Source organism: Sardina pilchardus, chromosome 13, assembly GCF_963854185.1.
Source record: "Sardina pilchardus chromosome 13, fSarPil1.1, whole genome shotgun sequence".
NCBI classification, from domain to species: domain Eukaryota; kingdom Metazoa; phylum Chordata; class Actinopteri; order Clupeiformes; family Clupeidae; genus Sardina; species Sardina pilchardus.
This window is the reverse complement of record NC_085006.1, coordinates 28,245,867-28,265,841: the sequence shown is the minus strand read 5'-3', so window position 1 is coordinate 28,265,841 and position 19,975 is coordinate 28,245,867.

Sequence of the window (19,975 nt, the reverse complement as noted above, 5' to 3'; positions counted from 1 at the left end):
TCATTCAAACTTTGTAACGTAGGTATTCTAATGGATCGGGTTGCTATGACTTTTCAACTTTGTAACTTTTATACTTTTTGAACTATAAATTAAAAACTATTCAAAATTTCCCCATAGACTTAACATTGGCCTCTATGACATCACAATCGGGTCGTTGAGCAATTAGAATCTTATGCCAGGTGGCCAGCCCCACCTGCAGCAGCCCTCTCTCTCTCAGGCTTTAAGCATACAATCTCTCTGTGAAGACTACATATCCTGTTAACTGTTTCCTCTGTCCACAACTGTTTCAAAATAAAAGTCCTCACTGCAATAATACACTATTAAATCATTTAACCACTGAAACTACTCAACTATTTAACTGTTCAGCCATTCCAACTGTCAGTTATCATCAACTATGCCTCCAGTCAACTAAATGAAACCTCCATGTACCTAGCAACCAACATAGCAACCATTAAAATTAAGCGTTTTTGACAGTTTCCATAGCAACCAACATGATAATACTACAGTAACTTCTTTATTCCTGATAGTGGGCACCATAGATACCCTAGCAACTACTGTTTCAAAATAAAGGTCCTCACTAGCAAGTTAGCATTGTTAACATGGTTAGCATACTTAGCATAGTTAGCATTTTAGCATAACTGCTAAAAATGATTAGCTAAGTTAGCTAATCAACCTGGTTAGCATTGTTAGCATAGTTAGCATTGTTAGCATAGTTAGCATTTTTAACACAACTGCTAAAATGATTAGCTAAGTTAGCTAATCAATGTGGTTCGCATTGTTAACATAGTTAGCAATGTTAACATAGTTAGCATTTTTAGCATTACTGCTAGAAATCATCAGCTAAGTTAACTTATCAACCTGGTTAGCATTGTTAGCATAGTTAACATTTTAGAATACCTGTTAGAAATTATTAGTTAAGTTAGAACAGGAATGTTTAAGCTTTAAAATGTCTACCTTAACACTATCAACTCTCTTTAAACTATGCAACCACCATGTTTACCCTAGCTACACCTTAGTAGCCATATCTACATTTTTTTTGCATTTTCATGCACTGGTAATTCCTTGGAATTGCATTTCTAGTTATTATTACAGTGCATGAAAATGCACTGTACTGTTCTTCCTAGTCTTCTTATTATTATCTTTATTATTATTCCGCTGACAGCTTTTTCTAACCGCAATTTCTCTTCAACCGTTTAACTTAGAAACTTCATTCAAACTTTGTAACGTAGGTATTCTAATGGATCGGGTTGCTATGATTTTTCAACTTTGTAACTTTTATACTTTTTGAACTATAAATTAAAAACTATTAAAAATTTCCCCATAGACTTAACATTGGCCTCTATGACATCACAATCAGGTCGTTGAGCAATTAGAATCTTATGCCAGGTGGCCAGCCCCACCTGCAGCAGCCCTCTCTCTCTCAGGCTTTAAGCATACAATCTCTCTGTGAAGACTACATATCCTGTTAACTGTTTCCTCTGTCCACAACTGTTTCAAAATAAAAGTCCTCACTGCAATAATACACTATTAAATCATTAAACCACTGAAACTACTCAACTATTTAACTGTTCAACCATTCCAACTGTCAGTTATCATCAACTATGCCTCCAGTCAACTAAATGAAACCTCCATGTACCTAGCAACCAACATAGCAACCATTTAAATTAAGCGTTTTTGACAGTTTCCATAGCAACCAACATGATAATACTACAGTAACTTCTTTATTCCTGATAGTGGGCACCATGGATACCCTAGCAACTACTGTTTCAAAATAAAAGTCCTCACTAGCAAGTTAGCATTGTTAGCATGGTTAGCATAGTTAGCATTGTTAACATAGTTAGCATTTTTAGCATAACTGCTAAAAATGATTAGCTAAGTTAGCTAATCAACCTGGTTAGCATTGTTAGCATTTTTAGCACAACTGCTAAAATGATTAGCTAAGTTAGCTAATCAACGTGGTTAGCATTGTTAACATAGTTAGCAATGTTAGCATAGTTAGCTGATGATTTCTAGCAGTAATGCTAAAAATGCTAAGTTAACTTATCAACCTGGTTAGCATTGTTAACATAGTTAACATTTTAGAATACCTGTTAGAAATTATTAGTTAAGTTAGAACAGGAATGTTTAAGCTTTAAAATGTCTACCTTAACACTATCAACTCTCTTTAAACTATGCAACCACCATGTTTACCCTAGCTACACCTTAGTAGCCATATCTAAAATTTTTTGCATTTTCATGCACTGGTAATTCCTTGGAATTGCATTTCTAGTTATTCTTCTTCTTCTAACGCACCCAATTCAGCTTCAACTTCTTAACGTAGAAACACCATTCAAATTTTGTCGCGTAGGTCTTACTTACGCGATGTGGGCTTTGTATTTTTCAACTTTGTAACTTTTATACTTTTTAAACTATTAGTTAAAAACTATTACAATTTCCCCCATAGACTTAACATTGCTCATTATGACATCACGGCAGCAATTAGAATCTTACTCCAGCTGGTCAGCCACCTGGGCACCAACTGTCAGTTTCTCTCAGGCTAGAGCATACAATCTCATACAAGTGCATACAATCTCTCTGAAGACTACATATTCTGTTCCCCTGTATCCTCTGCGCACAACAGTATCAAAATAAGTCCTCCTAATTCCATCCAACTTTATATCCATTCATCTTCTTCAAACCATTCACTCATCCACCCATTCTAAACAGTCTGCCTATCAACATCAATTAGACGCTCTACATTCAACTTTTAAACAATCTACTTTGTCTCAGACTGGCTCTCTTGAGACTAGCCAGTTAAATTGATTACACCTGTATCTGTATCCACTACTCTCAGTAGAGAGCTGTGTCTCTCCATTCTACAAGAATATAAGGCACATTCCATCCAACTTTCTATCCATTCATCTTCTTCAGACCATTCACTCATCCACCCATTAAACTGTCTATCGACATCTATTAAACAATCTGTCTATCAACATCCATTAAACTCTCTGTCTATCAACATTAATTAGACTATCTACATTCAACTTTTAAATTATTTACTCTGTCTCAGGCTTTAAGAGTACATTCTGGCTCTCTTAAGACTAGCCAGTTAAATTGATTACACCTGTGTCAACTACTCTCAGAGAGCTGTATCAGAACAAGAATATAAGGCACATTCCATCCAACCTTCTATCCATTCATCTTCTTCAGACCATTCACTCATCCACCCATTAAACTGTCAATCAATATCTATTAAACAATCTGCTTATCAACATCCATTAAACATTCTGTCTATCAACATTAATTAGACTATCTACATACAACTTTTAAAGTATTTACTGTGGGTCCCTCTCAAGCAGCGTTTATATGTCCTCCCTCGCTCCTCGATCCTCAATGATCTACATAAAGAAAGATAGAAGAAGGGCTAGACTATCCCATTGTTGCCGCTCCATCATTCTTTATGTAGATCAGTGAGGAGCGAGAGAGGACGCGTAAACGCTATATGAGAGGCACCTTCTGTCTCAGGCTTTAAGCATACAATCTCATTAAGACTACAGATCCTGTTTCACTACGTCCTCTGTCCACAACTGTTTCAAAATAAAGGTCCTCACTGCAATAATACACTATTAAATCATTTAACCATTGAAACTGCTCAACTATTGAACTGTTCAACCATTCCAACTGTCAGTTATCATCCACTATGCCTCCAGTCAACTACATGAAACCTCCATGTACCTAGCAACCAACATAGCAACCATTAAAATTAAGTGTTTATGACCGTTTCCATAGCAACCAACATGATTATACTGCAGTAACTTCTTGTTTCCTGATAGTGGCCACCATGGATACCCTAGCAACAAATGTTTCAAAATAAAAGTCCTCACTAGCAAGTTAGCATAGTTAGCATTTTTAGTATAACTGCAAAAAATCATCAACTAAGTTAGCTAATCAACCTGGTTAGCATTGTTAGCAAATTTAGCATTGTTAGCATAGTTAGCATTTTTAGCATTACTGCTAGAAATCATCGGTTAAGTTAGCTAATCAACCTGGTTAGCATTGTTAGTAAAGTTAGCATTGTTAGCATAATAAGCATTTTAGCGTAACTGCTAGAAATCATTAGCTAAGTTAGCTAATCAACATTTTAACATGAATAGAAATCATTAGTTAAGTTAGAACTGGAACGTTTCATATTTAAAACGTCTACCTTCACACTATCAACTCTCTGTAAACTATGCAACCACCATGTTTACCCTAGCTACACCTTAGTAACCATATCTACATTATCTATCTATTTTTGCATTTTCATGCACTGGTAATTCCTTGGAATTGCATTTCTAGTTAAACTTCTTCTTCTAACGCAGCCAATTCAGCTTTAACCGTTTAACGTAGAAACTTCATTCAAACGTTGTTGCGTAGGTCTTGCTCATGCCATGTCTGCTTTGTATTTTTCAACTTTGTAACTTTTATACTTTTTAAACTATGAATTAAAAAACGATTTCCCCATAGATTTAACATTGAGCTATTTCCCCATAGACTTAACATTGCTCATTGTGACATCACGGCAGCAATTAGAATCTTAGGCCAGGTGGCCGGCCACCTGGGCACCAACTGTCAGTTTCTCTGGCTTTAACCATACAATCTCTCTGAAGACTACATATTCTGTTCCCCTGTATCCTCTGCGCACAACAGTATCAAAATAAGTTCTCCTAATTCCATCCAACTTTATATCCATTCATCTTCTTCAAACCATTCACTCATCCACCCATTCTAAACAGTCTGCCTATCAACATCAATAACACGCTCTACATTCAACTTTTAAACAATCTACTCTGTCTCAGGCTGGCTCTCTTAAGACTAGCCAGTTAAATTGATTACACCTGTATCTGTATCCACTACTCTCAGTAGAGAGCTGTGTCTCTCCATTCTACAAGAATATAAGGCACATTCCATCCAACATTCTATCCATTCATCTTCTTCAGACCATTCACTCATCCACCCATTAAACTGTCTATCAACATCTATTAAACAATCTGTCTATCAACATCCATTAAACTCTCTGTCTATCAACATTAATTAGACTATCTACATTCAACTTTTAAATTATTTACTCTGTCTCAGACTAGCCAGTTAAATTGATTACACCTGTATCAACTACTCTCAGAGAGCTGTATCAGTGTCTCTCTTAACAAGAATATAAGGCACATTCCATCCAACCTTCTATCCATTCATCTTCTTCAGACCATTCACTCATCCACCCATTAAACTGTCAATCAATATCTATTAAACAATCTGCCTATCAACATCCATTAAACATTCTGTCTATCAACATTAATTAGACTATCTACATACAACTTTTAAAGTATTTACTGTGGGTCCCCCTCAAGCAGCGTTTATATGTCCTCCCTCGCTCCTCGATCCTCAATGATCTACATAAAGAAAGATAGAAGAAGGGCTAGACTATCCCATTGTTGCCGCTCCATCATTCTTTATGTAGATCAATGAGGAGCGAGAGAGGACGCGTAAACGCTATATGAGAGGCACCTTCTGTCTCAGGCTTTCAGCATACAATCTCATTAAGACTACAGATCCTGTTTCACTACTTCCTCTGTCCACAACTGTTTCAAAATAAAGGTCCTCACTGCAATAATACATTATTAAATCATTTAACCACTGAAACTACTCAACTATTTAACTGTTCAACCATTCCAACTGTCAGTTATCATCAACTATGCCTCCAGTCAACTAAATGAAACCTCCATGTACCTAGCAACCAACATAGCAACCATTTAAATTAAGCGTTTTTGACAGTTTCCATAGCAACCAACATGATAATACTACAGTAACTTCTTTATTCCTGATAGTGGGCACCATGGATACCCTAGCAACTACTGTTTCAAAATAAAAGTCCTCACTAGCAAGTTAGCATTGTTAGCATGGTTAGCATAGTTAGCATTGTTAACATAGTTAGCATTTTTAGCATAACTGCTAAAAATGATTAGCTAAGTTAGCTAATCAACCTGGTTAGCATTGTTAGCATTGTTAGCATTTTTAGCACAACTGCTAAAATGATTAGCTAAGTTAGCTAATCAACGTGGTTAGCATTGTTAACATAGTTAGCAATGTTAGCATAGTTAGCTGATGATTTCTAGCAGTAATGCTAAAAATGCTAAGTTAACTTATCAACCTGGTTAGCATTGTTAACATAGTTAACATTTTAGAATACCTGTTAGAAATTATTAGTTAAGTTAGAACAGGAATGTTTAAGCTTTAAAATGTCTACCTTAACACTATCAACTCTCTTTAAACTATGCAACCACCATGTTTACCCTAGCTACACCTTAGTAGCCATATCTAAATTTTTTTGCATTTTCATGCACTGGTAATTCCTTGGAATTGCATTTCTAGTTATATTTATTATTATTCCGCTTACCACTTTTTCTGACCGCAATTTCTCTTCAACCGTTTAACTTAGAAACTTCATTCAAACTCTGTAACGTAGGTCTTCTAATGGATCGGGTTGCTATAATTTTTCAACTTTGTAACTTTTATACTTTTTAAACTATAAATTAAAAACTATTAAAAATTACCCCATAGACTTAACATTGGCCTCTATGACATCACAATCGGGTCGTTGAGCAATTAGAATCTTATGCCAGGTGGCCAGCCCCACCTGCAGCAGCCCTCTCTCTCTCAGGCTATTAAGCATACAATCTCTCTGTGAAGACTACATATCCTGTTAACTGTTTCCTCTGTCCACAACTGTTTCAAAATAAAAGTCCTCGCTGCAATAATACACTATTAAATCATTTAACCATTGAAACTACTCATCTATTGAACTGTTCAACGATTCCAACTGTCAGTTATCATCAACTATGCTTCCATTCAACTACATGAAACCTCCATGTACCTAGCAACCAACATAGCAACCATTAAAATTAAGCGTTTTGACAGTTTCCATAGCAACCAACATGATTATACTACCGTAACTTCTTTATTCCTGATAGTGGGCACTATGGATACCCTAGCAACTACTGTTTCAAAATAAAAGTCCTCACTAGCAAGTTAGTATTGTTAGCATGGTTAGCATTGTTAGCATAGTTAGCATTTTTAGCATAACTGCTAAAAATGATTAGCTAAGTTAGCTAATCAACCTGGTTAGCATTGTTAGCATAGTTAGCATTGTTAGCATAGTTAGCATTTTTAGCACAACTGCTAAAATGATTAGCTAAGTTAGCTAATCAACCTGGTTAGCATTGTTAACATAGTTAGCAATGTTAGCATAGTTAGCATTTTTAACATTACTGCTAGAAATCATCAGCTAAGTTAACTTATCAACCTGGTTAGCATTGTTAACATAGTTAACATTTTAGAATACCTGTTAGAAATTATTAGTTAAGTTAGAACAGGAATGTTTAAGCTTTAAAATGTCTACCTTAACACTATCAACTCTCTTTAAACTATGCAACCACCATGTTTACCCTAGCTACACCTTAGTAGCCATATCTACATTTTTTTGCATTTTCATGCACTGGTAATTCCTTGGAATTGCATTTCTAGTTATTATCTTTATTATTATTCCGCTGACAGCTTTTTCTAACCGCAATTTCTCTTCAACCGTTTAACTTAGAAACTTCATTCAAACTTTGTAACGTAGGTATTCTAATGGATCGGGTTGCTATGACTTTTCAACTTTGTAACTTTTATACTTTTTGAACTATAAATTAAAAACTATTCAAAATTTCCCCATAGACTTAACATTGGCCTCTATGACATCACAATCGGGTCGTTGAGCAATTAGAATCTTATGCCAGGTGGCCAGCCCCACCTGCAGCAGCCCTCTCTCTCTCAGGCTTTAAGCATACAATCTCTCTGTGAAGACTACATATCCTGTTAACTGTTTCCTCTGTCCACAACTGTTTCAAAATAAAAGTCCTCACTGCAATAATACACTATTAAATCATTTAACCACTGAAACTACTCAACTATTTAACTGTTCAGCCATTCCAACTGTCAGTTATCATCAACTATGCCTCCAGTCAACTAAATGAAACCTCCATGTACCTAGCAACCAACATAGCAACCATTAAAATTAAGCGTTTTTGACAGTTTCCATAGCAACCAACATGATAATACTACAGTAACTTCTTTATTCCTGATAGTGGGCACCATAGATACCCTAGCAACTACTGTTTCAAAATAAAGGTCCTCACTAGCAAGTTAGCATTGTTAACATGGTTAGCATACTTAGCATAGTTAGCATTTTAGCATAACTGCTAAAAATGATTAGCTAAGTTAGCTAATCAACCTGGTTAGCATTGTTAGCATAGTTAGCATTGTTAGCATAGTTAGCATTTTTAACACAACTGCTAAAATGATTAGCTAAGTTAGCTAATCAATGTGGTTCGCATTGTTAACATAGTTAGCAATGTTAACATAGTTAGCATTTTTAGCATTACTGCTAGAAATCATCAGCTAAGTTAACTTATCAACCTGGTTAGCATTGTTAGCATAGTTAACATTTTAGAATACCTGTTAGAAATTATTAGTTAAGTTAGAACAGGAATGTTTAAGCTTTAAAATGTCTACCTTAACACTATCAACTCTCTTTAAACTATGCAACCACCATGTTTACCCTAGCTACACCTTAGTAGCCATATCTACATTTTTTTTGCATTTTCATGCACTGGTAATTCCTTGGAATTGCATTTCTAGTTATTATTACAGTGCATGAAAATGCACTGTACTGTTCTTCCTAGTCTTCTTATTATTATCTTTATTATTATTCCGCTGACAGCTTTTTCTAACCGCAATTTCTCTTCAACCGTTTAACTTAGAAACTTCATTCAAACTTTGTAACGTAGGTATTCTAATGGATCGGGTTGCTATGATTTTTCAACTTTGTAACTTTTATACTTTTTGAACTATAAATTAAAAACTATTAAAAATTTCCCCATAGACTTAACATTGGCCTCTATGACATCACAATCAGGTCGTTGAGCAATTAGAATCTTATGCCAGGTGGCCAGCCCCACCTGCAGCAGCCCTCTCTCTCTCAGGCTTTAAGCATACAATCTCTCTGTGAAGACTACATATCCTGTTAACTGTTTCCTCTGTCCACAACTGTTTCAAAATAAAAGTCCTCACTGCAATAATACACTATTAAATCATTAAACCACTGAAACTACTCAACTATTTAACTGTTCAACCATTCCAACTGTCAGTTATCATCAACTATGCCTCCAGTCAACTAAATGAAACCTCCATGTACCTAGCAACCAACATAGCAACCATTTAAATTAAGCGTTTTTGACAGTTTCCATAGCAACCAACATGATAATACTACAGTAACTTCTTTATTCCTGATAGTGGGCACCATGGATACCCTAGCAACTACTGTTTCAAAATAAAAGTCCTCACTAGCAAGTTAGCATTGTTAGCATGGTTAGCATAGTTAGCATTGTTAACATAGTTAGCATTTTTAGCATAACTGCAAAAAATGATTAGCTAAGTTAGCTAATCAACCTGGTTAGCATTGTTAGCATTTTTAGCACAACTGCTAAAATGATTAGCTAAGTTAGCTAATCAACGTGGTTAGCATTGTTAACATAGTTAGCAATGTTAGCATAGTTAGCTGATGATTTCTAGCAGTAATGCTAAAAATGCTAAGTTAACTTATCAACCTGGTTAGCATTGTTAACATAGTTAACATTTTAGAATACCTGTTAGAAATTATTAGTTAAGTTAGAACAGGAATGTTTAAGCTTTAAAATGTCTACCTTAACACTATCAACTCTCTTTAAACTATGCAACCACCATGTTTACCCTAGCTACACCTTAGTAGCCATATCTAAAATTTTTTGCATTTTCATGCACTGGTAATTCCTTGGAATTGCATTTCTAGTTATTCTTCTTCTTCTAACGCAGCCAATTCAGCTTCAACTTCTTAACGTAGAAACACCATTCAAATTTTGTCGCGTAGGTCTTACTTACGCGATGTGGGCTTTGTATTTTTCAACTTTGTAACTTTTATACTTTTTAAACTATTAGTTAAAAACTATTACAATTTCCCCCATAGACTTAACATTGCTCATTATGACATCACGGCAGCAATTAGAATCTTACTCCAGCTGGTCAGCCACCTGGGCACCAACTGTCAGTTTCTCTCAGGCTAGAGCATACAATCTCATACAAGTGCATACAATCTCTCTGAAGACTACATATTCTGTTCCCCTGTATCCTCTGCGCACAACAGTATCAAAATAAGTCCTCCTAATTCCATCCAACTTTATATCCATTCATCTTCTTCAAACCATTCACTCATCCACCCATTCTAAACAGTCTGCCTATCAACATCAATTAGACGCTCTACATTCAACTTTTAAACAATCTACTTTGTCTCAGACTGGCTCTCTTGAGACTAGCCAGTTAAATTGATTACACCTGTATCTGTATCCACTACTCTCAGTAGAGAGCTGTGTCTCTCCATTCTACAAGAATATAAGGCACATTCCATCCAACTTTCTATCCATTCATCTTCTTCAGACCATTCACTCATCCACCCATTAAACTGTCTATCGACATCTATTAAACAATCTGTCTATCAACATCCATTAAACTCTCTGTCTATCAACATTAATTAGACTATCTACATTCAACTTTTAAATTATTTACTCTGTCTCAGGCTTTAAGAGTACATTCTGGCTCTCTTAAGACTAGCCAGTTAAATTGATTACACCTGTGTCAACTACTCTCAGAGAGCTGTATCAGAACAAGAATATAAGGCACATTCCATCCAACCTTCTATCCATTCATCTTCTTCAGACCATTCACTCATCCACCCATTAAACTGTCAATCAATATCTATTAAACAATCTGCCTATCAACATCCATTAAACATTCTGTCTATCAACATTAATTAGACTATCTACATACAACTTTTAAAGTATTTACTGTGGGTCCCTCTCAAGCAGCGTTTATATGTCCTCCCTCGCTCCTCGATCCTCAATGATCTACATAAAGAAAGATAGAAGAAGGGCTAGACTATCCCATTGTTGCCGCTCCATCATTCTTTATGTAGATCAGTGAGGAGCGAGAGAGGACGCGTAAACGCTATATGAGAGGCACCTTCTGTCTCAGGCTTTAAGCATACAATCTCATTAAGACTACAGATCCTGTTTCACTACGTCCTCTGTCCACAACTGTTTCAAAATAAAGGTCCTCACTGCAATAATACACTATTAAATCATTTAACCATTGAAACTGCTCAACTATTGAACTGTTCAACCATTCCAACTGTCAGTTATCATCCACTATGCCTCCAGTCAACTACATGAAACCTCAATGTACCTAGCAACCAACATAGCAACCATTAAAATTAAGTGTTTATGACCGTTTCCATAGCAACCAACATGATTATACTGCAGTAACTTCTTGTTTCCTGATAGTGGCCACCATGGATACCCTAGCAACAAATGTTTCAAAATAAAAGTCCTCACTAGCAAGTTAGCATAGTTAGCATTTTTAGTATAACTGCAAAAAATCATCAACTAAGTTAGCTAATCAACCTGGTTAGCATTGTTAGCAAATTTAGCATTGTTAGCATAGTTAGCATTTTTAGCATTACTGCTAGAAATCATCGGTTAAGTTAGCTAATCAACCTGGTTAGCATTGTTAGTAAAGTTAGCATTGTTAGCATAATAAGCATTTTAGCGTAACTGCTAGAAATCATTAGCTAAGTTAGCTAATCAACATTTTAACATGAATAGAAATCATTAGTTAAGTTAGAACTGGAACGTTTCATATTTAAAACGTCTACCTTCACACTATCAACTCTCTGTAAACTATGCAACCACCATGTTTACCCTAGCTACACCTTAGTAACCATATCTACATTATCTATCTATTTTTGCATTTTCATGCACTGGTAATTCCTTGGAATTGCATTTCTAGTTAAACTTCTTCTTCTATGGCAGCCAATTCAGCTTTAACCGTTTAACGTAGAAACTTCATTCAAACGTTGTTGCGTAGGTCTTGCTCATGCCATGTCTGCTTTGTATTTTTCAACTTTGTAACTTTTATACTTTTTAAACTATGAATTAAAAAACGATTTCCCCATAGATTTAACATTGAGCTATTTCCCCATAGACTTAACATTGCTCATTGTGACATCACGGCAGCAATTAGAATCTTAGGCCAGGTGGCCGGCCACCTGGGCACCAACTGTCAGTTTCTCTGGCTTTAACCATACAATCTCTCTGAAGACTACATATTCTGTTCCCCTGTATCCTCTGCGCACAACAGTATCAAAATAAGTTCTCCTAATTCCATCCAACTTTATATCCATTCATCTTCTTCAAACCATTCACTCATCCACCCATTCTAAACAGTCTGCCTATCAACATCAATAACACGCTCTACATTCAACTTTTAAACAATCTACTCTGTCTCAGGCTGGCTCTCTTAAGACTAGCCAGTTAAATTGATTACACCTGTATCTGTATCCACTACTCTCAGTAGAGAGCTGTGTCTCTCCATTCTACAAGAATATAAGGCACATTCCATCCAACATTCTATCCATTCATCTTCTTCAGACCATTCACTCATCCACCCATTAAACTGTCTATCAACATCTATTAAACAATCTGTCTATCAACATCCATTAAACTCTCTGTCTATCAACATTAATTAGACTATCTACATTCAACTTTTAAATTATTTACTCTGTCTCAGACTAGCCAGTTAAATTGATTACACCTGTATCAACTACTCTCAGAGAGCTGTATCAGTGTCTCTCTTAACAAGAATATAAGGCACATTCCATCCAACCTTCTATCCATTCATCTTCTTCAGACCATTCACTCATCCACCCATTAAACTGTCAATCAATATCTATTAAACAATCTGCCTATCAACATCCATTAAACATTCTGTCTATCAACATTAATTAGACTATCTACATACAACTTTTAAAGTATTTACTGTGGGTCCCTCTCAAGCAGCGTTTATATGTCCTCCCTCGCTCCTCGATCCTCAATGATCTACATAAAGAAAGATAGAAGAAGGGCTAGACTATCCCATTGTTGCCGCTCCATCATTCTTTATGTAGATCAGTGAGGAGCGAGAGAGGACGCGTAAACGCTATATGAGAGGCACCTTCTGTCTCAGGCTTTCAGCATACAATCTCATTAAGACTACAGATCCTGTTTCACTACTTCCTCTGTCCACAACTGTTTCAAAATAAAGGTCCTCACTGCAATAATACATTATTAAATCATTTAACCACTGAAACTACTCAACTATTGAACTGTTCAACCATTCCAACTGTCAGTTATCATCCACTATGCCTCCAGTCAACTACATGAAACCTCCATGTACCTAGCAACCAACATAGCAACCATTAAAATTAAGTGTTTATGACCGTTTCCATAGCAACCAACATGATTATACTGCAGTAACTTCTTGTTTCCTGATAGTGGCCACCATGGATACCCTAGCAACAAATGTTTCAAAATAAAAGTCCTCACTAGCAAGTTAGCTAGTTAGCATAGTTAGCATTGTTAGCATAGTTAGCATTTTTAGCATAACTGCAAAAAATCATCAACTAAGTTAGCTAATCAACCTGGTTAGCATTGTTAGCAAATTTAGCATAGTTAGCATTTTTAGCATTACTGCTAGAAATCATCGGTTAAGTTAGCTAATCAACCTCTTTAGCATTGTTAGTAAAGTTAGCATTGCTAGCATAATAAGCATTTTTAGCGTAACTGCTAGAAATCATTAGCTAAGTTAGCTAATCAACATTTTAACATGAATAGAAATCATTAGTTAAGTTAGAACTGGAATGTTTCATCTTTAAACTGTCTATCTTCACACTATCAACTCTCTGTAAACTATGCAACCACCATGTTTACCCTAGCTACACCTTAGTAACCATATCTACATTATCTATCTATTTTTGCATTTTCATGTACTGGTAATTCCTTGGAATTGCGTTTCTAGTTCTTCTTCTAACGCACGCAATTCAGCTTCAACCGCTTAACGTAGAAACTCCATTCAAATTTTGTCGCGTAGGTCTTACTTACGCAATGTGGGCTTTGTATTTTTCAACTTTGTAACTTTCATACTTTTTAAACTATTAGTTAAAAACTATTACAATTTCCCCCATAGACTTAACATGGCTCATTATGACATCACGGCAGCAATTAGAATCTTACGCCAGGTGGCCGGCCACCTGGGCACCAACTGTCAGTTTCTCTGGCTTTAAGCATACAGTCTCTCTGAAGACTACACATATCCTGTTAAACTGTTTCCTCTGTCCACAACTGTTTCAAAATAAAAGTCCTCACTGCAATAATACACTATTAAATCATTTATCCATTGAAACTACTCAACTATTGAACTGTTCAACCATTCCAACTGTCAGTTATCATCCACTATGCCTCCAGTCAACTACATGAAACCTCCATGTACCTAGCAACCAACATAGCAACCATTAAAATTAAGTGTTTATGACCGTTTCCATAGCAACCAACATGATTATACTGCAGTAACTTCTTGTTTCTTGATAGTGGCCACCATGGATACCCTAGCAACAAATGTTTCAAAATAAAAGTCCTCACTAGCAAGTTAGCTAGTTAGCATGGTTAGCATAGTTAGCATTGTTAGCATAGGTAACATTTTTAGCATAACTGCAAAAAATCATCAACTAAGTTAGCTAATCAACCTGGTTAGCATTGTTAGCAAATTTAGCATTGTTAGCATAGTTAGCATTTTTAGCATTACTGCTAGAAATCATCGGTTAAGTTAGCTAATCAACCTGGTTAGCATTGCTAGTAAAGTTAGCATTGCTAGCATAATTAGCATTTTGAGCATAACTGCTAGAAATCATTAGCTAATTTAGCTAATCAACATTTTAACATGAATAGAAATCATTAGTTAAGTTAGAACTGGAATGTTTCATCTTTAAACTGTCTACCTTCACACTATCAACTCTCTGTAAACTATGCAACCACCATGTTTACCCTAGCTACACCTTAGTAACCATATCTACATTATCTATCTATTTTTGCATTTTCATGCACTGGTAATTCCTTGGAATTGCATTTCTAGTTATAGTGCATGAAAATGCACTATACTGTTATTCCAAGTCTTCTTATTATTAAACTTCTTCTTCTAACGCAGCCAATTCAGCTTCAACCGTTTAACGTAGAAACTTCATTCAAACGTTGTTGCGTAGGTCTTGCTTATGCCATGCCTGCTTTGTATTTTTCAACTTTGTAACTTTTATACTTTTTAAACTATTAGTTAAAAACTATTACAATTTCCCCCATAGACTTAACATTGCTCATTATGACATCACGGCAGCAATTAGAATCTTAGGCCAGGTGGCCGGCCACCTGGGCACCAACTGTCAGTTTCTCTGGCTTTAAGCATACAGTCTCTCAGAAGACTACATATCCTGTTAACTGTTTCCTCTGTCCACAACTGTTTCAAAATAAAAGTCCTCACTGCAATAATACACTATTAAATCATTTAACCATTGAAACTACTCAACTATTGAACTGTTCAACCATTCCAACTGTCAGTTTTCATCCACTATGCCTCCAGTCAACTACATGAAACCTCCATGTACCTAGCAACCAACATAGCAACCATTACAATTAAGCGTTTATGACCGTTTCCATAGCAACCAACATGATTATACTGCAGTAACTTCTTGTTTCCTGATAGTGGCTACCATGGATACCCTAGCAACAAATGTTTCAAAATAAAAGTCCTCACTAGCAAGTTAGCTAGTTAGCATGGTTAGCATAGGTAGCATTGTTAGCATAGTTAGCATTTTTAGCATAACTGCAAAAAATCATCAACTAAGTTAGCTAATCAACCTGGTTAGCATTGTTAGCAAATTTAGCATTGTTAGCATAGTTAGCATTTTTAGCATTGCTGCTAGAAATCATTGGTTAAGTTAGCTAATCAACCTGGTTAGCATTGTTAGTAAAGTTAGCATTGCTAGCATAATTAGCATTTTTAACGTAACTGCTAGAAATCATTAGCTAAGTTAGCTAATCAACATTTTAACATGAATAGAAATCATTAGTTAAGTTAGAACTGGAATGTTTCATCTTTAAACAGTCTACCTTCACACTATCAACTCTCTGTAAACTATGCAACCACCATGTTTACCCTAGCTACACCTTAGTAACCATATCTACATTATCTATCTATTTCTGCATTTTCATGCACTGGTAATTCCTTGGAATTGCATTTCTAGTTATTATTATTATTAAACTTCTTCTTCTAACGCAGCCAATTCAGCTTCAACCGTTTAACGTAGAAACTTCATTCAAACGTTGTTGCGTAGGTCTTGCTTATGCCATGCCTGCTTTATATTTTTCAACTTTGTAACTTTTATACTTTTTAAACTATTAGTTAAAAACTATTACAATTTCCCCCATAGACTTAACATTGCTCATTATGACATCACGGCAGCAATTAGAATCTTACACCAGGTGGCCGGCCACCTGGGCACCAACTGTCAGTTTCTCTCAGGCTTTACAATCTCTCTGAAGACTACATATTCTGTTCCCCTGTATCCTCTGCGCACAACAGTATCAAAATAAGTCCTCCTAATTCCATTCAACTTTATATCCATTCATCTTCTTCAAACCATTCACTCATCCACCCATTCTAAACAGTCTGCCTATCAACATCAATTAGACGATCTACATTCAACTTTTAAACAATCTACTCTGTCTCAGGCTGGCTCTCTTAAGACTAGCCAGTTAAATTGATTACACCTGTATCTGTATCCACTACTCTCAGTAGAGAGCTGTGTCTCTCCATTCTACAAGAATATAAGGCACATTCCATCCAACATTCTATCCATTCATCTTCTTCAGACCATTCACTCATCCACCCATTAAACTGTCTATCAACATCTATTAAACAATCTGTCTATCAACATCCATTAAACTCTCTGTCTATCAACATTAACTAGAAATGCAATTCCAAGGAATTACCAGTGCATGAAAATGCAAAAATAGATAGATAATGTAGATATGGTTACTAAGGTGTAGCTAGGGTAAACATGGTGGTTGCATAGTTTACAGAGAGTTGATAGTGTGAAGGTAGACGTTTTAAAGATGAAACGTTCCAGTTCTAACTTAACTAATGATTTCTATTCATGTTAAAATGTTGATTAGCTAACTTAGCTAATGATTTCTAGCAGTTACGCTAAAAATGCTTATTATGCTAGCAATGCTAACTTTACTAACAATGCTAACCAGGTTGATTAGCTAACTTAACCGATGATTTCTAGCAGTAATGTTAAAAATGCTAACTATGCTAACAATGCTAAATTTGCTAACAATGCTAACCAGGTTGATTAGCTAACTTAGTTGATGATTTTTTGCAGTTATACTAAAAATGCTAACTATGTTAACAATGCTAACTAGCTAACTTGCTAGTGAGGACTTTTATTTTGAAACATTTGTTGCTAGGGTATCCATGGTGGCCACTATCAGGAAACAAGAAGTTACTGCAGTATAATCATGTTGGTTGCTATGGAAACGGTCATAAACACTTAATTTTAATGGTTGCTATGTTGGTTGCTAGGTACATGGAGGTTTCATGTAGTTGACTGGAGGCATAGTGGATGATAACTGACAGTTGGAATGGTTGAACAGTTCAATAGTTGAGTAGTTTCAGTGGTTAAATGATTTAATAATGTATTATTGCAGTGAGGACCTTTATTTTGAAACAGTTGTGGACAGAGGAAGTAGTGAAACAGGATCTGTAGTCTTAATGAGATTGTATGCTTAAAGCCTGAGACAGAAGGTGCCTCTCATATAGATCATTGAGGATCGAGGAGCGAGGGAGGACATATAAACGCTGCTTGAGAGGGACCCACAGTAAATACTTAAAAAGTTGTATGTAGATAGTCTAATTAATGTTGATAGACAGAATGTTTAATGGATGTTGATAGGCAGATTGTTTAATAGATATTGATAGACAGTTTAATGGGTGGAGGAGTGAATGGTCTGAAGAAGATGAATGGATAGAAGGTTGGATGGAATGTGCCTTATATTCTTGTTAAGAGAGACACTGATACAGCTCTCTGAGAGTAGTTGATACAGGTGTAATCAATTTAACTGGCTAGTCTGAGACAGAGTAAATAATTTAAAAGTTGAATGTAGATAGTCTAATTAATGTTGATAGACAGAGAGTTTAATGGATGTTGATAGACAGATTGTTTAATAGATGTTGATAGACAGTTTAATGGGTGGATGAGTGAATGGTCTGAAGAAGATGAATGGATAGAATGTTGGATGGAATGTGCCTTATATTCTTGTAGAATGGAGAGACACAGCTCTCTACTGAGAGTAGTGGATACAGATACAGGTGTAATCAATTTAACTGGCTAGTCTTAAGAGAGCCAGCCTGAGACAGAGTAGATTGTTTAAAAGTTGAATGTAGAGCGTCTTATTGATGTTGATAGGCAGACTGTTTAGAATGGGTGGATGAGTGAATGGTTTGAAGAAGATGAATGGATATAAAGTTGGATGGAATTAGGAGAACTTATTTTGATACTGTTGTGCGCAGAGGATACAGGGGAACAGAATATGTAGTCTTCAGAGAGATTGTATTTTTAAAGCCAGAGAAACTGACAGTTGGTGCCCAGGTGGCCGGCCACCTGGCCTAAGATTCTAATTGCTGCCGTGATGTCACAATGAGCAATGTTAAGTCTATGGGGAAATAGCTCAATGTTAAATCTATGGGGAAATCGTTTTTTAATTCATTGTTTAAAAAGTATAAAAGTTACAAAGTTGAAAAATACAAAGCAGACATGGCATGAGCAAGACCTACGCAACAACGTTTGAATGAAGTTTCTACGTTAAACGGTTAAAGCTGAATTGTCTGCGTTAGAAGAAGAAGTTTAATAAGAAGACTTGGAACTAGAAATGCAATTCCAAGGAATTACCAGTGCATGAAAATGCAGAAATAGATAGATAATGTAGATATGGTTACTAAGGTGTAGCTAGGGTAAACATGGTGGTTGCATAGTTTACAGAGAGTTGATAGTGTGAAGGTAGACTGTTTAAAGATGAAACATTCCAGTTCTAACTTAACTAATGATTTCTATTCATGTTAAAATGTTGATTAGCTAACTTAGCTAATGATTTCTAACAGTTACGCTAAAAATGCTAATTATGCTAGCAATGCTAACTTTACTAACAATGCTAACCAGGTTGATTATCTAACTTAACCAATGATTTCTAGCAGCAATGCTAAAAATGCTAACTATGCTAACAATGCTAAATTTGCTAACAATGCTAACCAGGTTGATTAGCTAACTTAGTTGATGATTTTTTGCAGTTATGCTAAAAATGCTAACTATGCTAACAATGCTAACCATGCTAACTAGCTAACTTGCTAGTGAGGACTTTTATTTTGAAACATTTGTTGCTAGGGTATCCATGGTGGCCACTATCAGGAAACAAGAAGTTACTGCAGTATAATCATGTTGGTTGCTATGGAAACGGTCATAAATGCTTAATTTTAATGGTTGCTATGTTGGTTGCTAGGTACATGGAGGTTTCATGTAGTTGACTGGAGGCATAGTGGATGATAACTGACAGTTGGAATGGTTGAACAGTTCAATAGTTGAGTAGTTTCAATGGTTAAATGATTTAATAGTGTATTATTGCAGTGAGGACTTTTATTTCGAAACAGTTGTGGACAGAGTAAACAGTTAACAGGATATGTAGTCTTCTGAGAGACTGTATGCTTAAAGCCAGAGAAACTGACAGTTGGTGCCCAGGTGGCCGGCCACCTGGCCTAAGATTCTAATTGCTGCCGTGATGTCATAATGAGCAATGTTAAGTCTATGGGGGAAATTGTAATAGTTTTTAACTAATAGTTTAAAAAGTATAAAAGTTACAAAGTTGAAAAATACAAAGCAGGCATGGCATAAGCAAGACCTACGCAACAACGTTTGAAT